At 39.3% G+C, this 9,906-nt stretch overlaps 1 long non-coding RNA gene across 1 annotated transcript; it reads left to right on the top strand.

Moving 5' to 3' along the window:
- The first annotated feature begins 744 nt into the window (after positions 1–744).
- Positions 745–9,648, top strand: LOC142209565 (uncharacterized). The gene is made up of 3 exons (XR_012716947.1): positions 745–935; positions 9,428–9,494; positions 9,596–9,648. It is a non-coding gene; the product is annotated as an uncharacterized LOC142209565 (long non-coding RNA).
- The last annotated feature ends 258 nt before the right edge of the window (positions 9,649–9,906 follow it).

The raw sequence follows: 9,906 nt of genomic DNA, 5'->3' as shown, positions 1-9,906 counted from the left end.
GAAAAAAAAAATATGGCGGTCAGAATGTAGTGAGACAAAAATAATAAAAAAAAGTGATGGTTTATCCACTAACAAAATGTATCCTCTATCCTGATGGAACCCTCATCAATCACAAGAATGTGAGTCCATGAGTTTCCTGTGTGAATGGATTAGCAGTACGCATATGTGGCAACTGCCGGGTTCACTTCAATGGAACTGACAGAGAACCTTACTCAGCATTGTCTGAGGATAGAAATAAGTACAAGTGGGAAAACCCCTTCCAGGATTACTCCTCCACAGGATGGTCACACCAAATATTGTTATCATTTAGATTTCCCTTTTTTCATTCACTTAATTTTGATAGTTCACAAAAATAAACCTTTAATATTTTTATTTTGTGCATAATTTTTTTCCTCATCTGCCTAAAATTTTATATATACATATATACAGTATTTATGTACACATTACTTCTACATTAGGATTCCTGTACCTGTTATACATCAATTCCTCACTGAGAATGCAGGTTTAGTGGAAATTTGCCCCAAGATTTCTGCTAATCCCAAATACAGTATAACAGGCGACAGCAGCTACATATATATGAATGCTCTTTAATGAGTCTAACATTTAGAGAAGAAAGTGCAGCCTTATTTCTGCGAAGTCAGAGCTGTCATTGTGGTGGAGGAACCTGTTGTACCTGTCAAAATTCTCCTCCTACTCCATTCCAATAGTCCACCTTATAAAAGGTGTCACATTGTTTCAGGACCTACATTCCACCAGGTTAGACTTGCTGGTTCAGTAATGACAACTCAGTCTCAGTAACCTACAACGCAACCCACCGAATTGGAGCTTAGTGACTAAATTTGAAGTCTACCAAGGAGCCGGCACCATGGGTGTCCTCCCTATTGTGGTTCTATCTGCCGTGTGCCTGATTAGTCTGGTAGCTGCTGAAGATGGAGGTAAGCATATTTAATATTGCATATATTAGAAACTAAATTCTGTTCTGGGTCGGGGAGATCCAGGTTCTGAAAACTTATTGGAATATAGCCGGCAAAGACAAACATTAGATTTATGGAGCCAATATGGTCAATGTAAACAAAGCAAATTTCCATGGTACAAGCATTCCAAATATAGCTCAATTTTTAAAGTAATCTCTTATGTTTATGTAAAATTATGGGAATGTTTGTAGGATTAAGTCTTAAATGGGTTTTTCCGAATTGTCAAATTGATGCTGATATATTCACCAAATATATAGGGAGTAAGCATTTAGCTCAGTTGGGGCGCAGCTAGTTTCACTCCCTTCAGTCATATATTGGTGGCTTATTCTAAGGATAGATCACCAATGTTACAGTTTCCAAAGAACCCTTTAAAGGAGGCGTCATCTGTTAACATTTATAGGACATCAATGTGGAGAGTTACAATACGGAGAGACCACCGCTACCTCTCGACACTCTCTGTATTAGTGGATATATTAGAGATTGAATCATTCATTTATAGTTTAACAAATTAATATTCTTAAAATATTAATCAGATTAAACCCTCTTTGAGCATTTTAAGTACAGTGTACGTTCGCCATAGCTTTCTACAACAATAATATGACTATGATTCAACTTTCCACAACTAAGATACAACTCTGATATGCCAGGAACATCTGAAATTAAAAATCTGTTTTATTTTTTCAAAAACAGCGCTACGCTTCTCCATGGCCGTGTCTGGTATTACATCTCATATTCATTCTACTGAACACAGTTAATTTGCAATACCATACATAGCCTAAAGACAAGATTGGCGCAGTTTCTAGAAAAAAAATCTCTTTTTTGCAATCTTAGACAATATTTTTATATGAGAAATATGATACAAGTGCTGATGTATATGGATTCAATATAAAAATAGTCATGGACATTTTATGCCTTATTTTGAGTCATTGACATGTAGTGTGATTGATAGCAACTAGCATTTTTTTTTTACGTAGATTGTCAACCCCATATAGGACTCGCAATCTACATCTTTTTTTTTTATCAATATGTCTTTGGCGTATGGGAGGAAATCCACGCAAACACAGGGAGAACATACAAAATCCTTGCAGATGTTGTCCTTGGCAGGATTCGAACCCAGGCCTCCAGCGCTAACCACTGAGACATTGTGTTACCCCGAAACTAGCAAATATTGATGTGGGTGAAGATAGCTGTCTGCCATGTTATTTATTATAGCATGGTGATCTAATGGAGAGCTTTATAGGCATCCTACGATCTTAACCAAAGCCCAGTTCAGGGAGTTTGGGAAACTTCAAATTGGAAGAGGAATTTCCAAAATAGGCAACCCCTAGTATGATTGAAGGAAAAGGTTGCAAAACATAACGCTAGTAAATCTTACTTTGTAGTTCCAAGGGGATTACAAATAGACAATCTTGAGAACAAAACCCTCAGGGGAAGAAAATCAGTGTCTTCTGTGCTTATCCAGGGAACTCTGCTCTATATATGCAGCACATGCTCTTTGGTTAGAATTCTATCCTTGACAATAAAATGTTAAATTGCATTCCTTCAGAGACACCTTCCTTCTGTGAGTGTCATTTGATTCTACTATTCCTGGACTGTTGAGAAACCAGATCATGCTGAATCTACAATGTATTCTCGTATTGTCATATTATTTGTGTCTTTAGAGAACAGGAGATGTGCCTTCCTACTACATTCTTGTTCTGCTTCATTCTTGTATATAAAAGGTCAAAGCATTAATTTTCGGCTCAGTTACAGTGTGTGAGAGGAATATATATTGGAAGTTTTCCCAATGTATATCACCAATAGAAGTCTGTAGTGTTCAACAGGACACTGTATCAGCATACTTAGGAAAATGTTGCCCAAAGGATCCCACTTGGGACCAAAATATATATCCATGTATCATGGAATGCGTTTTTTTGGATGGCTTTGTATGGAATAGCATAGTCACCTACGTATTCCATATAGCACTGAGCAGCATGGTGGCTCAGTGGTTAACACTGGTGCCTCACACCATCTACAGTCCTGGGTTTGAATCCAGACAAGGACAATATTTGCAAGGATTTTGTGTGTTCTCTCCTTGTTTGTGTATATTTCCTCCTAAAGGATACTGATAGGGAATTTAGATTGTGAGCCCTAGATGGGACAGTGTTAACAGTATCTGTAAAAGCTTTGTGAAATATGATGGTTGCATATCAGTAAGCAAAATAAATAATAAATAAAGCTCCCAAATGTATGTGAAGAGGGTCTCTGTATTGCCATACACCGGGTCAGTGGAGTCCTGAGGATATGATGTGAATATGTCCTTCCCTATATTTGTACCTGCATTTGCATGTGAACTGTGAGTAAAAAATATGCAAATAACTCTTCCTTGATGGAAAAAAGGAACTTGTTCCAGTGCCACATTTTGGATGGTAGCTTACTATAGAGGAATACCTGGTTTTCCTGAAAACTAATGACACGATATTGAATTTTTGTAATTAGAGCCAAGACAATATATCTTCTCCAAAAGGAAGAGAGACAGCAGAGAGCTGTTTCAAGTTTATTACCTCATATTGTCATTACTGTAAACACGGTACTGGCTGGTTGGGTTAGGGCCACTTCACACGGAGTTTACGCTCCGCTCATTCAGACACGTATACACGAGCGCTTCAGAACACATCCCATTCACTTCAATGGGAGCGCATGTAAAGCCGAAGTGAATGGGATGTGTTTTGAAGCGCTCGTGTATAACTGTCTGAATGAGCGGAGCTTAAACTCCATGTGAAGAGACCCTTAGAGGTCCTGGACATGGGTCAGAAGTAGAGATGAGCCGATCCGAACAGCACGCACCCATAGAAATGAATGGAAGCACCTGTGACGCTGGCCGGCCGCCGGCAAAGTCAGCGTCACAGGTGCTTCCATTAATTTCTATGGGTGCGTGATGTTCAGATCAGCTGATCCGAACAGTGTTCGCTCATCTCTAGTCAGAAGGGGTACTAGCTCTACTAAGCAAACTCCTGCCTTTTCAGGCCTCTATGGGGTACACACGAACTTATTAGTACATACCCTGCTAAGGATCTTTTCTTTTGGAAGATATATTCTGTCTCGGCTTTAATAGGAATGCTCTTTCCATTATAGACCCAATGCCCTTTAGACCAGAGAATTTACTACAGTCTAGGGATGACAATCCATTATGAGTTACATCCATTAACTGCGCAATTCTTTGTGCTGTCTCAGTAGTTTGCTACAATGTCTAAATCAATCTAAACTGTAGTCCAGACTGTTGCACTTACAAAAATTTAGGTTATACACAGTGATAATTTCCTTTTTAAGATTATAATCCCAGCTGCCACATTGCAGTGAGCTCAGTGACACCCAGAAGGTGGACACGGGAGGCAGGAGATAGGACTCTTCAGTGGAACTGGGGACCAAGGGATCGGATTTTGCCCTGTCATTGTGGGAGGTAGCAGGGCATTTGTCCAGGACAGTTGGGAGCTACATTTTTTTCCCATCCCAGTCCTGTGTAAAGTACATGCATGGTAACTTACTTAGGATTGCTTTACATGAGGCAGAGGCAGCAGTCCTGTGTAAGTTACCATGCCAGACTGAAACTGTAGCTTACACAGTACAGCTGCCTCTCACTCCATGTAATGCAGACATTTCTGCTACACAGGTCTGCCTGCTTTAAATGCAAAGGCAGCAGTGTTAAGGAAGTAAAGTTAAAGGCAGTGGGGTCAGCATTAAACTGTAAGTGCAGCAGAAGTCGCCATCACACAGTGCATTGACTCCTCAATCCAGAGGCCCTTGTAAAAAAAAAGAAAAAGAAATTCCCTGCCAATTTGGTGTACACTGCCACAGCCCATTCGGTCACACTCCATGCTTCAGTCCTCTAAATCTATGCACTCCTCATGACCGCTGAGGCCAATCAGTAGTCTCAGAGGTTGCTGGAGAGGAACTGGTGACATATGTGAGTGACATCACTGGTCCCACTCCAACGACAGCCTTTTTGGCCTCATCAGTCACGTGGGTTGCAGGGGAAATGGGGTGCACAACCAAAGGGGCTACAGTGTTAGACACTGGAATGCTGGGGACAGGTGAGTATGTATTTTTTCTTAATGTTACTCCTCCTTAAGAATAATGTCCCATAGTGCACACAGTATAACATCCCACGTTGGCTCTCACACAGTATAATGTCCCGTAGTGGCCTTTTCATGGTGCATAATTTCCCATAGTGGCCTCCACACAATATAATGTCCCATAGTGGCTCCTTGACATGGTATAATGTCCTACGGTGCCCCTCCACACACTATAATGTCCTATGTTTGTCACCTCCCTGAGCCTCAGCATATTATACGATGGGGTCTGTGCAGTGTGAACAAAACTCCTGGACGAACCTCGTGCGATGAATCTTGTGAAATTCATACTTCCATTGCTGCCCAGCGGCCTCTGCTCTGGATGTATGCTGCTGGGGCCGCTGGGAAGCACTCTGCAGCAATAGTCAGTGTAAGAGCTGGGCCTGCTGAGAATTTTCCCAGTGATAGACATGGCCACAGTCTGTAATAGAAGTGCCATCATTTTGCAATGCATTGTACTAGTGATCAGACCCATGGAGTTCAAAACCGCTAGTGCATCTAAAAATGACAATAAAAAAAAAAAAAAGATTACTTAAAAATTCAAATCACCCCTCTTTCCCTTTAATACATATACAAGTACATATATAAAGTGAAACATCCCTGTGCCTGGTCTATAAACCTATAAAAATATGCACAACCATAGTTTTCCTTCAATTCCACTCTATTCTGATTTTTTTTTTCCAACTTCCCAGTACATTGTACAAAATATTACATGGTACCATTATGTTCCTGAAAATATGAAAGTTATGGTTTTTGGAACGCAGGGAGTCAAAAATGCAAATTAAAAAAAACACCTTTGTTGGAAAGTGGTTAATTCCTGCTCCATCCACTGGTTTAAATGGTGGAAAGTGGGTCAGCAAGGAGATAAAGTAGCATCTTTGGTGCAAGCCATGACCATGCTAAAAAAATATGCCCCTTCTATACTGTTTTTCTGGTGTGAATATGATGATAAACTGTAGGTGGATTATTCTTGAACAACCATATGGTAGAAGATGGCAGTCCTTCTGGTAGCCAGGTAGCCACATAGAGGTTAGTCAATTAATCCTATACAAATAAATTTACTCCTTACCAGCAGAAATGGTTTGCTTGCTGTCATGTATCTAAGCCTAACGTAACATAGAAATATAGCATAGCTCATCTACCCTTATATATTATTTTCTTCATATCTTACAAGAGATGTATTTATCCCAGGCATGATTAAGTCAACATTATTTATACCTTTAACATATTTAAAGGTTTCTATTATGTCCCTTTTCCCTTCTTTCTTGAAGTCTTTCTTGATATGTTAAATGCTTCAGACCCACCACCACTTTGTGCATTCTGCTTTTGTACCCATTCTTTGCCTTTTGGAGGTGGGCTCTTCCAGAATTGGACACAGTATTCCAGATGTGGTTTCCATAACACTCTATACAGTGGTCCCACAAACTCTCTCTCTTCTTATTGGTTATACCGCTAGCTATACATCTGAGCATCCTACTTGCTTTCCCGGTCACTTGCCCACACTGCACATTCATTTTGAGGTTGTCTGATACTAGAACTCTTAGATCCTTCTATTCTGAACCCCTGGGCTAACAGAGCACTGCCAAAACATTTCTCAAATAGAGGATTCCTTATATCTGATTATCTTACATTTGGAAACATTGAACTTTCCTCAAATAAAGCTAGGTCTCCTTTTATGATACAAATCCTAACAGGAATATCATCACTATTAAACACTTTTGTGTCATTGGCAATAGCTAAACCATATCTGACCATCCTTTTGTTTAAGTCTCTTTCATAATACCTACTTTCTAGGTGTTGGGGAGAGTGCAAAAGTTCAGCCATTGTTCTTCTATTTAAAGGGATTCAAACATTTGAATCCTATTTTTTCTCCCTAACATGAAGTAATAGCTGTAAGAAAGGCTATTCTTCTCCTACCTTTAGAAGTCTTCTCCGAAACGCCGTTCCATAGATATCCCGGTTTTCTTCTGTGGGGAAATGATTTTTTTTTGCAGCACTGGGGGCGGTCCCCAGCGCTCAAACAGCAGTGGGGGCATCCCCAGTGCTGCAAGAAAACTCTCCAGCGCCAGCTTCTGTCTTCTTCTGGCACACCTCCCCACGATGCCTTCTTCTAGATTTTAAAATTCACGCATGTGCAGTCAGCTCTGTCATACTTGAATTTTAAATCCAGAAGGAGCTGACAGAAGAAGACATCGCAGGGAGGCGTGCCAGAAGATATCAGATGCCAACACTGGAGAGCTCTGAGTGCTGCGAGAAAACTCATATACATACCAAAGAAAAGCGGGATATCTACGGAATAGCGCCTCAGAGAAGGCTTCTAAGAATAGCCTTTCTTATGGCTATTTCTACATGTTAGGGAGAAAACATGGGATTCAAATGATTGAATCCCTTTAATAAATCTAATTTAAGTTTTTGCAGAATATATGTAGAGATGAGCAAAGTACCAAAGATTCATTTTGTTTCGGCTTTGGGTGGCTTGGATCCCTGATTCGTTTTGGTCAAATAAGGTCAGATAGAACAGGAAGTGAAATTATACACTGTGGTCTCTTCAGACCCCAGAATATAATAGGTGGAGTCCAAGGAAGGTATAAAAACCCCAAACATTTATACTCACCTTTCCTTACCTCTTTTTGGAATCCTCATGGTGTCTGGCACTCTCCTGACACCATGCACCTGTGGTCACTGCTGAGGCCAGTGGTGATATGGGCACACCAAGCATCATGACGCCATGACCCTCAGTGTGCCCATATGTCCACTGTAGCCCAATCAGAAGCCTCAAAGGTGACCGTGGGCACATGACATCACCAAGTGAGCACCAGACACTGCTAGGAGGCCCAAAAGAAGTGAGGGAAAGTGAGTATATATGTTTTTTTACTTATTTATTTTTTTACCACCCCTGGGCCTCCACCTATTATACTTGGAATCTAAAGAGGCCCCAGAGTATATCTTACCAAATTGCTTGTCATGGCAGCTATTTTAGCTTGTCCAAGACAAATTGCCAGTTATTCGGTTTAGTTATAAACTTAACAATTTGGGATACTTTGTTTGAACCTGGTTTATGACAAGTCGGCTCACCCATCTCTATTCATCACTAGGAGGCAATCTTTAAAACACTGTAAAGTTTTTAATGGTTTGTATTTGCAAAAATGTTTAACTTTTAATAGTCTACAAACTTACATTAACTCATCTTTAATTATATCTCACCCTGGATATTTGTATGCATTGAATAGATCCACTAACATCTCTATGGAATCATTAAAATCTGAAAATGTGAATTTAATAATTCAAATTAATGTAGAATAGAAATCCTACAAATAGTTAAACACTTAGATACCCTTTACTGTCATCAGGGCCCCACCAACTGATTTCTGATGCCCATAGTTACAAAAAATATAAGCCTCATTTAATAGGAAAAAATGCAAAATGTGACCTATTCATTTCATAGTCGTCTTCTGACCTTCCCCTACAGAGGCTCTATGATTTTTCAACTTTGCATATGCAGAAGATATTATAAATTACTATTATTATCTTCCAAAAACATCCATCATTTGCCCAATGTATATAATTGATTATGCGACATAAAGGTGATATTCTTTAGCACTGGCCCTGTATACTTATGGCTACCCCTTGAAGATACTTATTCTGTATCATGAGGCTCCTTTACAAATAGGAGCATTGTGAGCTGACACTTCAACAGATTAATGAATAATCTTACTGTGATTCTTCTGCACAAAACAGCGTGAAGTGTTTGCAGTGTTGCCATACCTAAGAGTGTTGTATTCTGAACATCATCTCACATAAAACCATAGGACAGAACTATGACATAGTTTCAATTCTAAGAACTGGGTGAAGGGTGTGGGACTCCCATAAGCTATGAGCCTTATGTAAACATAGCTGTTAGTCATACCAAAGAACAAGAAGAACAGAAGTAATTTATGTCTAAATTTTTATTTTGTATTCCCGTCATGTCATCTGAAGTTCATTCACATTGTATTTTATCATCATGATTGCTAATGTTTAGATAATTTATTCCATGGTGTGCCTGTACCTAGTCTATAACTCTATATATCATAAAGGCACCAAAATACCAAACTGCCTTGGCCATGTCAAGCAGGCACTGAGATATACCAGCAATTGGTAAGGATACGCCTAGCTATAGCATTACGCTTCATATACCACCACCATAATGTGTTACTCATTCATCATTTACACATCAAGGGCCAAAGCCATGGTACTGTATACATCCTATAGTTGTATAAGATGACTTTAGTGAATGTTGATCGGAGAATTTGCTTTGTTTTTTTCTCACCACATCTTAATAAAAATTTTTTTTTTTTTCAACAGCAAATTGCTATTATGAAGGGATTACTTACAAAGATGGAGAGACAGTGACAGGCAAATGCTTAATTTGGTAAGTACTATACCTCGGGATGACATCTGCCCTTCATCATATAAGACTTCATTTGAGATCCATAGATCGTGCGTAACTCGTTGCTTTATTCTCACCCATAGTGAATGTGTCAATGGGGAAATCAAGGAATGTTTATCTGTCGTGAATTGTGATGGTAAGCTGATAAGATAATGTGTTGTGTTTTTATATTATTATGGTTTAAATTGGTTCTGACAATAATAGAAATATTCAGCATTTCATGCTAAAAAAAAATAACATTTAGACCAGTATAACAGTCACTGAGCTAAAGTAAAATGTATTCTCTGAGCTCAGACCTTAAGACTCTTGCTATGCTATTGTAATTCCCAAGTCTACAATACATACTGTACCTATATGGCCTCTCCCCCTCTGGGCATTGTAAACTTAACAGTAA

Source organism: Leptodactylus fuscus, chromosome 6, assembly GCF_031893055.1.
Source record: "Leptodactylus fuscus isolate aLepFus1 chromosome 6, aLepFus1.hap2, whole genome shotgun sequence".
Lineage (NCBI taxonomy): Eukaryota > Metazoa > Chordata > Amphibia > Anura > Leptodactylidae > Leptodactylus > Leptodactylus fuscus.
The sequence above is the reverse complement of the archived record's forward strand: the minus strand, read 5'-3'. Positions and strand labels throughout refer to the sequence as shown.